A 19,370-nucleotide genomic window follows, 5' to 3' on the forward strand; every position below is an offset into this window, starting at 1 on the left:
CGTGGTTCGTGGGTTCGAGCCCCACATTGGGCTCTGTGCTGACAGCTCAGAGCCCAGAGCCTGCTTCGGATTCTGTGTCTCCCGAGCCCAGGGATGGTCATCATTATTATTAGCAACGAAAATGACAACTTAGATTTCACGAGAGCTATCCAGCTTCTCTCCAAAGCTCCCCTGAGACCATTTATATTTGAGGGAGGCAAAGGGCATTGTATCTGTCGGTTCTTTGTAGGCCTTCTGAGTTTGAATTGGGTTCGCTCGCCAGAATCGCACGCGCAAAACGAGTTCAGCCCCTGTGGAAAGGTCTTCCCGGAGTGTAGGTGCAAGTTAAGCCCCAGATTCCACGGCGCATCCGGGTGGAGAACCACCGAGAAAGGGGAGTCTCACGGGAGCCCCTGGGAGCTCATCACCCATCATTTATGAAGCACTTACTCTGGGGAGGGCCTGGGGCTTTACAGCGGCCTTTGTCCTCACCAACCTCCACCAGGGAGCTTGGACCATTGCCCCCCACCCACCCCAGCTTCTCAGAGGAGGGAGGGGGAACTTGCCGGGGGTCCCAGAGCTGGTAAGTACTGGTTCTAGGATGTGCTCACTGCACACCAGCCTCTGAAGATGTCCTCTGTGACTGTATCTCAGACTCCACAGAGGCTCCCGCCCTTCCGCAAGACCCCTCGGGTGAATTTTGTCACCCTGCTTTGAACAACCCTGACAACTCACCCACCTCTCCTAGGGCTTTGTCCACCCTTCCCTGAATGCCAGCCACACGGGAACCACCCCCCCACCACCACACCCCCGCTGGGACTTGTCTGATTTTGTTGACCCGGTGGTGGCCGTCAAGGCCTGTGGCTGCAGAAAGCACGTAATCCATAGCCGTGCTGGTGGAATTACTAAGAACTTCCTAGAGGGCCTTTGGAGAAACTGTGTGCCTGTGTGTTCTTTTAGGTGACCCCACTGTAAAGGCAGCTGCTGGAAAGTAGACAGAGGGGCTGCTACGAGCTGGGGCAACCCCAACGGCTGGTGACATTGCCCTCGTCTCCCTTCGGGCCTGGTGCCACGCCTCAGGAAAGGATGAGACAGGACTGTGGAGCCCGAGCTGAGCAGCCCAAGTGGGCGTCTGCTCCTGTGAACAGAAGAGCCCAAATACAGGCCCCTTCCCAAGGGAGCGGCCGGCTAAGAAAGATGGTGTGATGGTAACTGACCCTGCCCCTCCTCTGCCCCTGACCAAGACCCCCCACCCGGGCACGGAGACCATGCAGCCTGACCACAGATAGCCAATCAGTGGCATAAGGAGAGTGCCTGACACCCCAGAAGGCTCTTCTCTTAATGTTTATTTATTGGGGTGCCCGGGGGGCTCAGTCGGTGAGCACCTGACTTCGGTTCAGATCATAACCTCACGGTTCCTGAGTTTGAGCCCCGCATCGGGCTCTGTGCTGACAGCTCGGAGCCTGGAGCCTGCTTCGGATTCTGTCTGAGGGGCAGAGAGCGAGGGAGAGACAGAATCGAAAGCAGGCTCCAGGCTCCGAGCTGTCAACACAGAGCCCGATGCGGGGCTCGAACTCGGGAACCGCGAGGTCACATCCTGAGCCAAAATCGGAGGCTTCACTGACTGCGTCACACAGGTGCCCTCCCCAAAACATATTTTTAATGTTTTTTTTTAACGTTTACTCATTTATTTTTGAGAGAGAGAAAGAGAGAGCACGAGTGGAGGAGGGGCAGAGAGCGGAGAGAGAGAATCCCAAGCAGGCTCATCGCTCAGTGCAGAGCCTGACATGGGGCTCAGACTCACCAACTGCGCGAGATCACGACCCGGGCTGAGACCAAGAGTCGGACGCTTAACCGACTGGGCCACCCAGGTGCCCCCAACAGGTCACTTTTAAACTCAATCGTCTTCCAAACACCAAAATTGTTTTCTGTAAAAATCACGAAACACAACGAATAACAATATTATAGGTGTGCTGGACAGGCCATGTGTCATTTCTTCAGAATCCCCGTTAACGACACGCGATTTTGAAAGCATTATGTACTTTTAACCTATCCAGACATTGTTTCATTTGCCTCCTCCTTTGTTCTTCTCCCTTTTCTCTATGGAGCACCACTGAACTCTTGCCATTTTAGGTTGGTGCGGGTGCCCCACTTGAAATTTCTCCAGAACACCTTTATGACTATGAACCAGTTGCTGGTCTCACAATACTATCACACATTGTAAGTTACTCCAAGTTCCTATAGGACACAAAAGCACAACGATTTGTATAATGGTGTTTATACATGCCCAGCAGCTTGAACTCTAATCCTTTGGTTATGGTCTGATATAATAATAATTTATGTAAACAATTATCCAGTAACTAACAAGAGGATGTTAATAAGACTACAACGTCAGCCAAAGATACAATTTATTGATAAAAACCACTTTCTGGATTTTGTTCTTTTTAAAACAATTAAAAAAATAAGTGTCAATTCAAAACATTTTATTCAAGGGGCGCCTGGGTGGTGCAGTTGGTTAAGCATCCAACCCGATCTCAGCTCAGGTCTTGACCTCAAGGTCATGAGTCCAAGCCCTGTGCTGGGCCCTTCACTAGGCATGAAGCCTACTTAAAATGTATCTATGTAAACATATGTATACAAACACATCATTCAAATCCAGTTAACTATTTCAAGCATGAACTAAAATACTCACTAAGCAAAAACATAACATCTCGCAGTTCACACTCTTTGGTCGTTTCAAATGTTACTTCTTGTAAATGTTTATTTATTTTTGAAAAGAGAGCACAAAAGGGGGAAGGGCAGAGCGAGAGGGGGACAGAGACTCTGAAGCAGGCTCTGCGCTGACAGCAGCGAGCCCGATGCGGGGATTGAACTTACGAACCACGAGATCATGACCTGAGCCGAGGTCGGACGCTCAGTTGACTAAGCCGCCAAGGTGTCCTGGTTGTTTCCAATTTTAAACAAAACTAAACTCGAGGGGCACCTGGGTGGCTCGATCGGTTGAGCAACTGAATCTTGATTTGGGGTCAGGTCATGATCTTGACCTTGATCTTGGGATCAATCCCTGCATCAGGCTCTGCACTGGATGTGGAGCCTACTTGAGAATCTCTCTCTCTCTCTATCTCTCAAAAAAACAAAAACAAAAACAAAAAAACACACTAAACTCCAGTGACTACCTAGAGTGACTGCATTGCATTAACAAAGTCACGTTATGTTTTTCATCTTTACAACAGCTATGTTGTCATTATTCATTTTGAGCTTTTAAGCTCGAGGACACAGGTTACCACGGGGGATTGGGGACAGAGACTGCACCCGGGGAGAAAGCAAACACTTCTGCAGCCTGACAAAATAACTCTCAAAACAAATGCCTGGGGGCGGGTCCGCGTTTGGGGAGCCAACGCTTGTAACTGGGAGTCCTCCAAATTAACTTCGTTGTACGATTACAATGTTTATTAAAGGAGAGGAGGGGCGCCTGGCTGGCTCAGTCTGTGTGTGGAGCATCCGACTCTTGATTTCGGTTCAGGTCATGATCCCAGAGCCGTGGGTTCGGGCCCTAAGTCAGGCTCTGTGCCTAAGATTCTCTCTCTCTCTCTCTCTCTCTCTTACTCACTCTAAAATTAAACAAATAATTTTTAAAATTTTTTAATTAAAAGAAAAAAGGAGAGGTAATAAAACCGTCCTAATGTGAAGCTTATACTTGTTACTACTTATTCTTAAGGTCCACTCCCTTACACCCGATGCCAAGAAAGAATTTTCGTGGAGGAGAATTTTGTCACTGACGTTGTTTGCAATTGCCAGTGCACAGGGACAATCAAAGCAGATCAAATTTCAGTCAAATTTATTGCTTTTTTTTTTTAACTCCTCTGCACCTGCTTGTTCCCTGCACCAGAAGCCTGCGCCCATCACCCTACCCTCAGTACCCAGGACGAGACCCTACATGCAGCCCCCAGAAGGTGTCTTTCGAGCTGGCTCCCAGCACCTACTATCCGTTTCTCCTTCACAGACGGTGAGGACCACGTGACTGATTATGTCGCCCTCCTCGCGTTGCGCCGGGAGCCACATTTGTAGCTCACCGTGTAGGACCTTATGGCCTGTTAATCCCTCCCCCTTGATGTCAACCTAATGTCCCGGTTTCCGACTTAGTGTTTGAAAGTTCTCAGGATGACCTCCCTCGCCACCTAATGAGCTGGCAGTGTTTTCCCGTATCCATTTGGTCTTTGGATGGCAGTGGCATGAGGGAGGGCCCCAAACCAGTTTACCACAGTCCCTACCCCTCCCTAAAGCCTTGCTCTGGGGCCTGTCTCCTTCGTGTCTATTACCCACCCTGCCTCTGAAAGCACCTGAGTTTTCAGTCCGTGTACGTGTGTTTTGTTAGCCAACTCAGGTCCAGCTGATGGGGACCTCAGTCCCACTTAGTCCGGAGAAGACGGTGCTGTGATCTGGGATGAGGGACACGGCCAGGTGCTTTGGCATCGTCTCATCTGACCCCTCGATCACTCACCGAGGAAAGCATCGGCACCATTTTATAACCAAGGAGTCGGAGGCTCTGAGTTCAGTGTCCCATCCCGAGTCACAAGGATTCCAGGTAGCAGAACCAGGGCGGAACCCCACGCAGGTCTGGAGGTTGCTCTGATGATCGTGGAGGGAGGGGGGAGCATACCGGGGTTCTCCCCAGGAGATGAGGGACACCCCAGAAAAGAGATGGCCTTCTATGCCTCTGCCCCGCCCCTCCCCACTTCCTGTCTCCATCCACAGCACCCACAGAGATGCCCCGCGGGAGCCCAGGCCGTGCCTGCCCCAAGGCCACACCACAGAGAGCTGTGCAGCCTCTCAGACCTTGTCCTCAGACAGACATGTGCTGGGCCTCATGTTCTGCCGTCACTGTCTTGAAATTACTGATTTTTGAACGAGGGGCCACCCTTCCACCACCTAGACCAATAAGCGACAGTGGCCCAGCTGGCCCAAGCACCACCAGGCTCCCCCTCGCAGAGGATACCCTGCACCCAGCAATGCTTCTGGGAGTCACCCCCCACGGACTCCAGCTCCTCCTCGCAGACATTGGTGGCCAGGGTCCTTCGGCATCACTGATACCCTAACCTCCCTGAGTTTTGCTCTGGGCAGTCACCACAACAACGAAAGCTTGTTCCCTGCAGCTGAGTGAATCAGAAAATATTTATCAAGCACGGTGCTAGGAGCTTCGAGGGAGAATGGGTGGCTTGGCTGGACAGTCCAGTTTTAAAATAGTTTCAGTGTGGGGCGCCTGGGTGGCTCAGTCGGTTAAGCGTCTGACTTCGACTCAGGTCATGATCTCGCGGTTCGTGGGTTCGAGCCCCGCGTCAGGCTCTGTGCTGACAGCTCAGAGCCTGGAGCCTGCTTCATAGTCTGTGTCTCCCTCTCTCTCTGCCCCTCCCCTGCTAGCACTCTGTGTCCCTCTCCTTCAGAAATAAATAAACATTAAAAAACATTAAAATAGTTTTAGTAATAAATACCCTAAAAGAAGGGGGGAAGTAATATCTGTAAGCCTCTCTTTCTCTCCTGCCTTGGAAGTCATGAGGTAGGCCCAATAGTGAGGCTATACAAGCACAGACTTGGAAGCCAGGGACTTCGGGGTTTGAATCCCAGCACCTCCCCTACTAGCCGCGCCACATTACGCAAACCACTCTTCTCCCTCAGCCTCAGTTTCTCCTTTACAACACAAGAAGATTTACCCCTGCCCACCGCGCAGGGCTCTTTAAGGATGAAATGAGCTAATGTATAACAAAGAGCTTTGTTGACTGTGCAAATGTTAGGTTGTTCTTTCAATAAACATTTATTAAGCATTTACTCTGAGCCAAAGCCTGAGTTAGGCATTAGAGTCTCTCAAATGTAAACGTCCTGGGCTCACTGGGATTCATTCTTTTTTCTTCCCCCCGCCCCCCCCCCCCGCCCCAACTGAGGTGAAAGTCCCACCACATAAAAGTAACCATCGGAAAGAGAACAATTGAGTAGCATTTAGTGCATTCACAACATTGTGAACCAACCCCTCCAAGTTCGAAACTACACGAAGACGGTCCCTCCTAAATGTCACCCTCTTCTTAGGGTATATTTTCTCTTGCTAGCATTTTGCCCCTCTTGGGAGCTGATTTCCTGGGTTTGATACGATCCTGATGTCCCTCTGATCCCCTGTGACGCCAGACCAGCCCCCGGATCCAACCTCAAGCTTCACAAGCTGCAACCCACTTTCCTTGGCCAGCGCTAGGGAATCCAGAACCCCAAGCCTGCCATTTTTAATTACGCCAGGGCTGGGTGAGCAGGTAATCACTGTGTATTTCAGTAAATTACCTCTCATAAAGGAGCTATCATGTTTGTTCGTGTGCCCTTCTTTCCTGGAATCAGCTCCCCGTTTTCCAGCATCGCCTCTTCCCAGCAGCCTGTGCGCTTGGCGAATGTCCGCCTCGTCGAGCTGGGGGGAGAGTCAGGTGCAGGGGGAGGGGGCGGCGTTTGGGCAAATATTGGACTTGGCCACACTTGCTGTCCATATCAGGAACCCGATTGCTGTTATTGATTGACAGATGTGGGGACCAACTGTTTGGAAAGCTGAGCCCCCTCGGATTGGGGTAGGTGTTTCGGCAAACAGCCCTAATACTAGGCAAACAGGCCTGTTGGAAGAAGTGCCTGGCATGTTAGCAGAGCAAACCAAGCACTGAGCAAACAGCTTAAAAGAATGTGGCCACCTCCACGTAACCTCGACCGAGGTATTGATCCCACTGGAGGCGGGAGAGGGGCTGCGCGGGGAACAGAGAGATACGAACCCCAGCAGAATGTAAATGTTATCTTTAAGCTGCGGCTGTCAGGGCCCTAATGGGCATCTGTTTGGAATTTGTCTTCTTGCAAATCTTTAAATCCAGGTCAGGGCCACGCGCGGAATTTAATAACAACTTTTCAGAGAGCTCGGGGCCTGGGACGGATTTCATTCTTCCTAAGTCCAACTGGGACTTTCTGCTCTTCTCAAGAGGGAGCAGCCTCAGACAGAGACTTTCTAGGTGCACGGCCCCCGCTGAACATTAGCAGAAGGCTACAGGAGAGAAGAAGAAAGTCAGAAATAAAGGTGCTTTCTTGGACCCCCGAGCTGCCCGGACTTAAGAGCTGGTCGGTGCGAAGAATCCCAGAGTCCGTGCCAAGAAACCTGGGCTTCCCGCAGCTGCTGGCCCCACTTGGCCGGCCATCCGTCCGTCACCTCGCTGGGCCTCAGCTTCCTGCATCTTCCAAGTCGAGCACACAGCCCCTGCTGGGCATATGCAAAGGCTCGGGCCAGAAAAGCTCACTCTGGCTACACTCTGTAGCCAGAAAACACTGCCCCCCATATCAGGAGTTGGGCAGTTTGCTGGGACGCCCCTCCTGGGCCCGAGACCCTCTGGCATTACCACGTGGCAACGGCATGGGCCACGGCCAAGTCTGTCAACTGTTCTTCCGGGCGAGTGACTGGACAGAAGCTGGAGAGGGAAGGGAATATGGGATGTTTGCAAATTCCTTGAAAAGGCTGAAAACCTCTTGGTATTTCTGTAAAAGCACAGGCTGACAAAACACCTGCTCCTCAGTATTCCAAATGAGGTAAGAGGGGCTGTTGATCAGAGATCACCACTGGCCTACGGTTTCTCCTCGACAAAAGCCACGGAAAAAAAATAAGATCTTCTCCCTTGCCCTCCCTTGCCCTTCCCCAGCCTGGCCTGGTCCCCTGGTTGTGCCGGTCGAGGCCAGGAGTAGGAAGTAGGTAACATGGCCATGCACCTCCGAACAAGGAGGGGGCAAACCCATGCTGAGCGCTGGCCCATTGGGAAGACTGATTCCTATCTGCACCTGAGGCCCTGAGCAGTGAGTAATACCCCAGAGTATTACTTGGCACTGTATCTACAAGAGTACAAGGAGTATGTTAACCATTTGGGTCCCCTCTGACTTTTGGTGTCGCATTTCACAGTGATAAGAAGACACCAAGAAGGCTGTGGCTCAGAGAAGGGGCATTCCCAATTTTAATGGATCTTTAAACAGACACGGAATGGAAAGATGTAAGCAAAGCGGTCAAGGGCGTGGGCTCTAGTCAAGGGCACGGGATGGAATCCCAGGTCTGCCACCTGTGAGCTGTGCAGCCACGGGCAGGCCACCTGAGTTCTTTGAGCTGAACATCCCTCCCTGCAAAACAGAAATAATAATACAAGCGATTGTTATAAGAATTAAACGGGCTACTGTGTCTCAGGCCCTCAGTGCTGCCCTTCACCCATGGTCAGCCCTCAGTAAATAGTAGGGACTCAACACGGTCTCTGTGACGTGGACAGGGCAGACCCTGGAACAAGCTGTCATTGCCAGTATGAGACTGCGGGAGATGCCCCTGTCCCCACTGAGGAAGTCCGCCAACCTGGCCTAGACAACCTACCATCCGACTGGGGTCAGCATGGAGGTTTTACCACAGAGGAGAAAAATGCCCTATGTTTCTACGAGCGTGGCCCATGAGAGCTTCTAGACTGACATCCCCCCTAGACACTTCGAGGCTTCCCGCTCCTACACACCCTTGACTCCAGCAGCAAGAGGGCTCTCAAGACAAAGCTCCCCATCACAGAGGTGGTCTCTCGGCCTCCGCTCACAGATGGTGCAGAGGAAGCCCCAAGAAAGGGACGGGCTTGCCCAAGGGTGCGGCATAGGCCGGATAGCGAGCCAGCCACTTATGACAACAAGGAAATGGGCAGAGGAGGCTGGGTCTCCCAAGGCAGGACCACCGACAGGTTATCAGGGAGAAGTGAAAGCTGGCCTTACAACAGAAGGGGATAGTGGCCTGCTTCCCCTCCACTCCCCAGACAGTTACTCATTAATCAGGGCGCCTCTACTGCAATTAGAAACAAATAAGTAAATTGTACCCGTGTTGACACCCTTGCCCTCAACCTAATGATTAACCCGCCCTCGATGAAATGACTGTCTCAACAGAGAGTGTCTCAAAACCCTTTGCTTTGGGAACAGGACAGGAAACACGAGGACGCACTAACACGGGGGTAATCTATGGCGTCAGTTAAAGAGAGACGGCTAGGGGGCGCCCGGGGTGGCTCAGTCGGTTAAGCATCCAACGCTCGGTTTCGACTTAGGTCGGGATCTCACAGTTGGTGGGTTCGAGCCCCGCCTCCGGCTCCGTGCTGACAGTGTGGAGCCTGCTTGGGATTCTCTCTTGCCCTCTCTTTCTCTGCCCCTCCCTCCCCCTCAAAATAAACAAAGTTTATAAAAAAAAAAAAAAAAAGGAGAGATAACTATATTTCCCCAATCCACACAGCCTAACATATGAATAAACCCAGATGATTCCCCACCCCCCCACCCCCACTTAAGGAAAAGGCTCTTAGTCAAGATCATGTGTTTGGCCTAAGTCCACCGTGGCTGGCCTCCGATGCTCCCCGGAGCACGGGCAGAAGTCCTCCCTCCCAGCTCTCCCCGAAGCTCCAAGGGACCGTGATGCAGAGGCTCACTGTCGTGAACCAAAAACAGTAAAAAGTAAAAGGGGGAGAACTTGTTCAGTACAACTGCTGCCGTTTTCAAGGGTCAGGGAAGGATGCCCTCGCTGGCCTGAAGGCAAAAAGATAGGGCACGTGGGCACCTCCACCGCCTTCCCTGGTCACTCTTGGGTTCCAGACCTTGCCCGTGGCGGTCGGACCACGTCCGCCTTTCTTGCAGGAGAAGATGGGGCCGCTCTGCAGCCCGTCTGGGGGCAGGAGCGGGTAGGCGAGGCTGCCCAGGTGGAAAGCGTGGGAAGCAGAAGGCCAGTGAGCGTGAACTTGGTAAAGGGTTTCCGGGAGCCTCGCTCGGGATGGCTCAGAGTGTGCCTCTCACGCTTCCTTAATCCACAGTGGGGCCCAGAAACCCCTTGCCCAAAGCACCGGCTTTGCCTTACCTGCTGAGACTACCCCCCTCCACTGCGGAAGCCTAGGGCACGAGGTAGAGAAGGCATGGGCCCCCATCCTGCTGCTGTCACGGTTCCCCACACCTGTCACGCTCCCGCGGCTGCTGGAGATCCAGGCACTCACAATAGGGAAAGCTGTGCCCTCCCGTGTTCCCACTTTCTCACCCCGTCGCTGTGCTCATAATTACCAAGTGCTTATAGGAAAGACAATTAGACTGAGTCCCCTGATAGAAAGGTTAATTATTACAAGCCAGGAAAAGAGGGAGTCGTAGGCTGACCCCATCTACCTGGATGCGGTAACTAGCACTGTTTTGGAAACGCCCAGGCTAGAGCAGTGTTTTCACTGGAGAAGCAGCAGCTCATTACGATGATAATGTGAACTACACGGGGCCGGGGGCCGGGCCGCAGCAGCAGCATCATCGCTGATGAATCAGGGAGAGTGCTGAGTGAGGCTAAAAAAGCTCCATTACCGATCCACCCCACAGAGGCCCCTCCACGCGGGGGCCCGGATCTAGCCCATTATGCGAAGGTCACAGTCCTCTCCTAAGCCGCTGGGTCTTCCCTACAGACTTTACAGGTCCTCAGAGCAGTGAACTTTGAAATGGGTAAGCGCAAATACGCACCGGGCCAGGACCGGCCTCATGGGCACGTGACCTGCACAGTCACGGAGGCCCAAGCTCGCAAGGAGCCCCCACGCCGTTTAATGCTCCGCCCTCCCTCTCTTGACCTTGACTTCTGAGCAGGGGCCCCCAGCACTTTCGTTTTGCACAGGGACCTGGAAATCGTGTCACCAGTCTTGCACCCAAGTCAAATTAAAAAACTAGACGATGCTAATAGAAAGTGAGACTCAGGAATCCATATGTCAACCCCCTTTGCCTTCATTTGAGTCAAAATGCCCCACTCTTTTAAAATTCTGGGCAAGAGAAAGTCTGAGCCACAGAATTTTTTTTTTTTTTTTTTAGGAAAGGATTTTATTACAACAGAAACCCCTTACGAGTAGGTCTGACCCGGTCCTCACCTCTCAGCCAGCCCCTGCCCAAAAAGCACCTGTCTGACCTACTGTGTCTATAATCCCAAATTGAGGAGAGTCCCAGCTCAGCCCTGAGACAGCAGCCCCCTCTACTCCATAAAAGGAAATAGGATTGGAGAGGGCAAGGGAGGGGGGCATTCCCTCCTGCTTCTCAGTTGTTTGAAAACATTGGCCCAGAGAGGGCCTCTACGGCAAAAACAAGTTTTAGAAACTCTGGATCAAATAAAGTTAATGTTCTGAACTGCAGGACTTGTCAGAACCTTTAAAGAGTTGCAAGGAATTGGGACTCTGGAACACTGCACTGACAGCACTTCCCAGGCTTATCTGACTCCATTCATCTAATGAGGCAAATAATGAATGACCCAGTCACTCAGGGGAGTGTTCACCATCAGGTCCATAGAACTGAACCTCAGGGTCTCCCACCCATCTAGATCATTCCAAGAATCTGGAAATACCCTCACCAAATGTTCACCTGGTATGGTGATCCACCCCACAAAGTCACGTTTGCAGAAGTAAGGTACTGCCATATATCCGTATTCTCAAAGAGAGCCGCTAAAATTCTACGACCTTTGGACCCCACAGAACGCACATCCTCCTCTGTCTGCATCCATCCCCAAATCTGGAGGCCCCACCCTTATGTCATGCCACACAGCTTAAAATGTACCCACATTCCTGTTCAATATAATTTAAAAATAACTCTAGGAATTGAGTCAGAGATGGAATAATGTCATTTGTTTAGTGGACATTTTTTTTTTTAAGAATGGTCTTTTTTTTTAATGTTTGTTTATTTATTTTTGAGAGACAGAGAAAGAGAGAGGGTGAGAGAGAGAGAGAGAGAGCTAGCAGGGGAAGGGCAGAAAGAGGGAGAGACAGAATCCCAAGCAGGCTGGCAGCGGGGAGCCGGACTCTGGGTTCGATCCCATGAACCGTGAGATCATGACCTGAGTCAAAATCAAGAGTGGGATGCTTAACTGACTGAGCCACCCAGGTGCCCCAAGCAGACTTTAAATAAACATTCTTGCATATTGGCTTTGCTCTGTTGCAAGCAATGTGAATTTTGGAGGCAACATGTTAAAAATGTGCATGCCGTGATCACTTCCTCAGACCCCAGGGAAGCTCGAGGCCCCTGAGCACCAGGTCTACACCGCATAATGCACAAAATGGTGTCTCACTTACCAGCCGCTACCATTTGAGAGATGCTACCCTGGATTATGTTCACGGTCATTTCCACTCCAGAGGAAATGTCTGTCTAATGTCTAATTCAGACTAAAAAGAGACTGGGGTGGTGGGAGAGAGGTCTGGGTTACGGAAATCGCACTTGTATTATTGTCGAGAAACAGCAGGTTTCCTTGAACTAGGTTAACAAGGTGTTATCTAACGAGACCTGAGGGGCTGCTTTAATTTAGGACAAGATTGTTGTGCAATTAGCTTATCAACTCTGTGTATGTAAATGAAGGCTTTTAAAGTCCTTGAAAACGGCGCCTGCTCTTAAGTAATTGAACTGTTTCCCCTGGATGCCCTTCACTCTCTCCAGCTTGGACACTTCTTCTTTTAATTAAGCATAAATGTGCAAAGCGCTGTGCCTAAGGGTTGACATGTGAGCAAGACCCAGTCCCTGCCCTCCACCTGCCTATGGTCGAATCAGGAAGTCCCTGATCCGAATCAGGAAGTCAGCAACCTTCTTCCGCAAAGGGCAAGATAGTAAATACTTCCGGCTTTGCAGACCATTTCTGTTCCAAGAACCCGACTCTGCCCTTCTAGCCCAAAAGGGGCCGGAGACAGGGCACAAATGAAGGAGTGCAGCCAGGTGCTAATAAACCTTTACTTACAAAAACCAGCCGGGCTTTAGTGTGCCGCCCCCTGGTCTAATGAGAGAGACACATGTGGTATAAACCTAGTTCTGTGCTAGCCAAGTGCAGAGGGAGCGAAGAAGCAATTGACTGTCGAGGGGGAGGACAGAGGCTTATGGAGCCGTTGCCATTTGGTTTAGTCCTTTATGGTTCCCCAGCTGCTTTGTTCTTACCTGATTTTCCTCCCCCAAAAGACTGGAGCTTCTGAGGCCTGGCTTCTTCTTGTATCATTCACGGGGCTGAGCTAAAATGGGTGCATACGTCCTGCCTAGAACATTCTGAGTCAGCATCCAGTCAAATGAGGTTAACGTTGTAGAGTGAAGTGCGGACAGCAGGCTCTCCCCCAGGCTTCCTATACCCATTCCTGGTTTGGGAAGCCACCTTGCCTTTGAGAGGGATCACACAATGTAATCTGCCGCACGGACCCCCCGTACCCTCCGCCCTAACTCCTTTATTGTTCTTGGAGACACTTTCTCTTTGCATTTCCAATATCCAAATGCCATGTAGTTTACTGTGACTTGTTTGCTCAAGGCTGGGCAAATAAAAGGAGAAAAGAGGCTGTGATCATCAGCGGGGCCTTAGCTATCACCTGCTCTCATCCCGAGCTTAGCAACCTTCAGGGCCCCCTCCCCTAAACAGGCTGTGGGCCAAAGTTGCTTGAGATGCGGGGCTATAAAGATTGGACGGGAGACAAGGCACTTTCTGAAAGGGCTCCCGATAGCTTATCTTTAGCTCCACCAAGAACCAGGGAAATGATGACACCCTAGCAATAACAGCAGGTAAATGAATTACTCACCCAGAAAAATGGGTGGGGCTGATAACAGCACGACCTAGAGATTTTTCCAGTTAGAGGTCTCACCAAGAGATATATCCTGGGGGGGGGGGGGGGGAGGCGGCGGTTAGCCCCTGCATCATCTCCATTAGCCCCTCTCCAAAGCCTCTCCAACTTAAAGATGTAATCTACATATTACGCATTACATCCGCTACGTGTAATCTACACGTGAGTGCAGCACACAGGCGGTGGCACGGGACCACTACCACCCCTAAGCCCCTTCTCTAGAGACGCTCTTAGATCCGCCCCCCCCCCCCCCGCCTACGTATGGCTGGCATACACCCAGTGGGAGGCAGTGCCCATGAATCCCCCCAACATGTGTGTGACTCTCCAGGAAGCTAGAGGAAGTCAGACCAGAGAACACTGCATCCAAAATGTAACCTTTCTCAGCAAAGCCAACGCACTTAGCGCTGGGAAGCACCCTGCCCCTCCCTTCCTAAGCCCTTCCCGACCGGGAGCTGCAGTTTTTCTCATTGGCAAATAAGAAACTATCTCTGAGCCACCCTCCTGCCTCTCGTCCAGCACAGCTCCTGACTGAAGGGGAGTCCCTCTGCCGGGTGAGCCTGGACAGGGCAATCGACGTGCTGCAGAGAAATCTCCCTGCCTGGACTACCCCCCTACTTCCTCTTCCCCTTGGCAGGGACTACCCAGCCTTTAAGCTCAGCCTCTAGGCTGCCTCTTCCAGGAAGCCTTCCCTTATCACCCCAGCTCTTCCAGCCCCCCTCTCAGAGCCTCTACCCTGCTTTCAGGCAGGCTCGCACAAAGTCAAACTTAATAATACCCTGTCCAATCTCACTGTCTCAGTACTCCGCATGTGTTCATTATCTCTACCCAGAGTGTGTAAGCCGTTGGCTGGAAACCATGCCTTCACTTTTAACCCCCTAAGCTCATTGCACAAAGCTAGACAAACAGCAGGTGATATAAACTGCTGTTGCCGATATAAATTCCAAGGATATAAAAAGAGTGCAAGCCCAGCAGCTTCCTCTTTTAAAAGGCGACACAGCCCTAGTAGTAACCAAAACCTGTGAGGCATTGCATATTTGAAACAGACTTGCCACATTCATGATGTCAATTAATCAGCAACCCAGGGTTGGGGGGGGGGGGGGAACCACTCTCACAACACAAACGTCGAAACTGAGGGCCCGGGAGAGCCTCTGATTTGCCTGAGAGCAAAGCTAGCGAGTGGCCAAGAGTTGTGATTTGCACCCAGGTCTTGGGACACCAAGCCCATTATATTTCTTCCATCATAGGGGTCTGTGAGCCTTAAAAGGCAAGAGAGGATTCAAGGGGTGCCTGGCAGTGTGGCGATCGAACAAACCGCAACCATCGGGAAATAACATAATTTGTTGATACTGAGACACAGGGACCACAGAGATGATTTAAGTTTCCACCAGGCCTGGAAGAAGCAATGGGATTCAGACAAAATGGGAGGCAGGAGAGAAAAGGTGCGTGAAGGGGAGCAAGCCAAAGGTATCTGAAGGAGACGGGAGAGGTGTGGGGGCAACCACGTGGAAGAAGGGTAAGAAGAAGGCGGAGTCTGAGAAGGATAATACGGGGCCAAACTATGAGGGAGTCTCGACCCTCAAGCGGGAGATTGTGCAGGCAGTACAAGCAGGGACAGGAGGTGGGAGGAGTTTGTGAGACCCTCCCTCTGCTGGACCCCCCGAGAGAGACCAGATGGGGAGGGGGGGAAACTAAGCGTAAGTCAAGGTCGTTCCAAGCCCCCAAGTCAGAGAGACTGCTAAAATGTAGGTGTCATTAATCGACACGGGGGTGGCGAAAATTGCCACTGATTCGAACCGGGAAGGAAACAGGTGGCATCACACAATGTCAAATTTAATAATATCCTGTCGCTGTGCACTATCTCATTATTCCACACATGTTCATTATCTCCCCAGATTGGGTGCTAGCTGGCTTTTGGAAACTCTGTCTTCTTTTTTAGCCTCTGAGGCTCCTCAAGGGTTGAGCACATAGCTGGGGCCCAAGAAATACCAGCGGCAATCCATCTCAACACCATAAACGGGGCCCGACCCCCAGGGTCAGTGCAGAGGCGTTTCAGAGAGACAGGCACCGACTCGCTATGTTCTCAGAAGTATTTTTGCAGTGGCCGTCAGATGTGCCCAACAATGCCCAACAACAAAACGCTGCCCCTTGAGGGAGAGAGCGTCCTGTCACTCAAGGTATTCAAGCAGAAACCAGACAACCGTCAGAAGCTCCATGGAAGGAATCCCTGCATTGGGAGGGAAACCAGACAGAACAGCTCATACAGCCCCACGCCATCTCTCAGACGCTATGGTTCTAAAATGCTGTGAATTCGATCTCCCGTCTCCTTGGCATGTCACATTCAGAAATAGCCAGACTGACTTAAAAAAAGAAATCTCCATGCCTCTTTCTATTTCTTTCAAACCCTTTAAATGTCAAGTTCCAGACCACTGTTCTGCCTTGCCGGTTGGATACCAAACCCATGAGTGCTGGGTTTAGAATAGCATGCCTGGCGTGGCCAGAGGAGGGGTCTGACTTCATGCATTCCTAATGCACGTCTATTTTTACAGCCATGAGCCGCATCGCCTTCCCTCGCTGTTCACATCAATATCACACAGGGACGCTGACACAGGGCCATCTGTCCCCGCAGACGTGTTCTTTTGGGAGGGGAGGCAGAGAGAACCGGAGAGAAATAGATATGCATTTTTGTTCTAAGTCTGAAAATTGATTTGGGCTATGATAGCGCCCAGGCTTGAGCTGGCCAGAGACGCCTTTTGCCAATGCACGTTGGGAAGAGAGCATCTCACTTTTTTCAACTCCCTCTGAAGCTTAGCACAGTCTGTCAGTCTACCCACACACTTATTCATTCATTCACTCCCTCATTCATTTGCCTGAGGCGTGCCAGCTCTGGGCCCCACTTCCTTTCACTATGCTTGACTCTTCTGGAAGCCCCTGATGCAGGAGGGCATGGAGGTGGGGAGGGATCGCAACGGGGAGGATGAACAGATGAGACGAGTCTTTCCTGAGCACCTCCACGACATCCAGGGCTGTGCCCACACTGAAGTCTGGCCAGGCGGCGTTTTCCCCTGAGACGGGAGTCCCTGCACTGAGGCACAAGATGAGGCCAGACTTGGGGGCCAAAGGAGGAAGGGTATCTCATGTGCTGGGGCAAAGGAGTCACCAGCGAAGTTGGGGCTCGAGGTCAGTGTAGCCATGGACCCCAGAATCTGGCCTCAGCCAGCTCTTCTGGAAGAGTCCCACACTTTAGGGGAGGAGACATAGGAATTAATCTAAGGAGCCACACTGGGAACCGGCCCATCCGGGGCTTGATGTGGACTCTGGTTCCCAAAGTCCTTGACGGCCCCTTCCACTTTCCCATCTCCCTCCTTTGATAACACATCCACTTTTCCTTGGCTGTGCTGCTCCCCTAACCCTGTTGGTCCTGATGGACCTGTCAATCACATGACTCCACCTTCCCTAGGTAACAGTGTGGTCCAGGCCCAGCCAATCAGATCACCCCTCTGAAAGGGACTGCAGTGATTAATTCAGGGAGGCACAAATTATTCTGGCATGGCCAACTAGAGATCGTCCTACGACTTTCCTGCCAGAGCTAACAGGGAAGATGATCTATCTCCGTTGCTATCGCTAGTCTGAAAGAATAGTTTGAAAGAATATCTGATCTGAAACTGTCAGTCGCCATTCTGCCTGCTCCAAGGAAAGGACCCAGGGGAATAATAGAGCCAGGCAGAGACCACACAAGCCAAGAAGAAGAATTGAGAGAGACAGTTGTGGTGCCTTCAAACGTCCCCTGGTTCTACCAGGCAGAAGCCAACCCCTGGACTGCCCGATTATGAGAGCCCATTTCTTTTTTTCCCCCTCTTCCTCAGGCTAACTTGATTTGAACTTGCAACCAACATTGTCCTCACTGATACGCACTTACAACTTCCTTTGCCAGGTGGGGCTTTAAAGAACGGGACCACGGGATCGCTTGTGCTCCCCCTCTGAGAAGCTCCGAACCCTGAACTGAAATGTGTAGCAATGTAGGAGGCAGCCACCTGGGTCCCTGGTGCAACCCCAGGCAGCCCATTTCAGACCCAGCCAGAGGCGCCACTCTGCAGTGCCAGCAGCCGCAGACTGAAGATCTTTTTGAGCCCCCACTCAGACTTCAGCTGTCCCTAACTTGGAGAGGATCCCAGTGGCACTGCGGTTTCTAGACCAGTGAAGCCTCCTCTGGCCTCAGGAGCCCGCCTGCCTCTTTGTTCCAGCTCTGGGAACAGATGGGACTGGCCGATGGGAAAGTTGGGGGATTCCTGGACACTTGGGAGAAGGGTGCCTGAGAGAGTCAGGAGACGCCGGGGAGGAGGGGGCTTACGCCCTGCTCTTGGCCGTTACCGGAAGGGGCATTATTTACACTCAGACGATGAAGCTGGTCCCGCCCTGTCTGCAGGACCGCGGGGAAGAGGTCCAGTCTCCAGGCCGTGAGGTCGACCAGTCCCGCTGCAGCACAGGGCAAGATTCGGAGGCGGGGAGGCGACTGAAAGCCACGAGACACACACAGATGAAGACAACACAAGATGGTCTTGCCCTGGAGGAGCCCCCAGCCCCCACTTAGAAGACCCTCGCTTGAACGGAAAGCTATAATGCAGTGTGCACTGAGGCACATTTCTTATTTAAAAACTTTTTGTAGTCGGGGCACCTGAGTGGCTCAGTCGGTTAAGCGTCCGATGCGTGATTTCAGATGAGGTCATGGGATCGAGCCCCACGTTGGGCTCTGCATGCACGTGGCACCTGCTTGAGATTCTCTCTCTCCCTCCCTCTCCCTCTGCCCCTCTCCCCTGCTCATACTCTCTCAATAAATAAATAGATAAATAAATATTTTTGTGGTGAATATACATAATCATAAAATGTACTATTTTAACCGTTTCAGGTGTACAATTAATTGGCATTAAGTGCACTGCTGTGCAACCATCACCCCTACCTATTTCCAGAAGTTTGCTCATCATTCCATATTGACACTCTATGCCCATTAAGCAGTCACTCCCCCTTCCCCCTTCCCCCAGCCCCTGGGAACTGCTGTCCTGCTTTCTGTCTCTGTGAATTTGATACTCCAGCTACTTCATACAAGTGGAATCATAAAATATTTGTTCTGGGGCGCCTGGGTGGCACAGTCGGTTAAGCGTCCGACTTCAGCCAGGTCACGATCTCGTGGTCCGTGGGTTCGAGCCCCGCGTCGGGCTCTGGGCTGATGGCTCGGAGCCTGGAGCCTGCTTCCGATTCTGTGTCTCCCTCTCTCTCTGCCCCTCCCCCGTTCATGCTCTGTCTCTCTCTGTCCCAAAAATAAATAAACGTTGAAAAAAAAATTAAAAAAAAATATTTGTTCGTTTATTGCCTGCTGCTTTATTTCCCTTAGCATCACGTTTTCAGGGCTCACCCATGTTGTAGCCTGTGTTGGGATTTCCTTCCTTCTCAGGGATGAACACTAGTCCATTGTGTGTACCTCCCACATCTTGTTTTTCCGTCCCTCTGTTGACGAACACCTGCGTTGTCTCCACCTTTTGGCCGTTGCGAGCAAGGCTTATACGGACGTTGTTGTACAAGTATCTGGCTGAGCCCCCTGCTCTCAGGGTTTGGGGGATATATATCTAGGAATAGAATGTTTAGATCCCTTGGTGTTTAGATTTTTGGTGACCTGGTGAAGTATGCTTGAGGCACATGGATGGCGGGATGGGCAGAGGGCACGAGGGGAGGGAAGGGAGAGCAGAAACTTTAGGTTCGGAGAGATCTCAG

The 19,370-nt window shown here is 51.5% G+C and overlaps 1 long non-coding RNA gene across 1 annotated transcript in view; it reads right to left on the minus strand.

Annotated features, from left to right (window-relative positions):
* LOC113601866 (uncharacterized) overlaps nt 1–3,093 on the minus strand; it is an 89,024-nt gene extending 85,931 nt beyond the window's left edge. Inside the window, exon 1 of the long non-coding RNA XR_003423178.2 lies at nt 1,784–3,093. This is a non-coding gene — a long non-coding RNA (uncharacterized LOC113601866). The remainder of the gene's footprint in view (nt 1–1,783) is intronic.
* Between the last annotated feature and the right edge of the window lie 16,277 nt (nt 3,094–19,370).

This window comes from Acinonyx jubatus, chromosome B3, assembly GCF_027475565.1.
Source record: "Acinonyx jubatus isolate Ajub_Pintada_27869175 chromosome B3, VMU_Ajub_asm_v1.0, whole genome shotgun sequence".
Classification (NCBI taxonomy): domain Eukaryota; kingdom Metazoa; phylum Chordata; class Mammalia; order Carnivora; family Felidae; genus Acinonyx; species Acinonyx jubatus.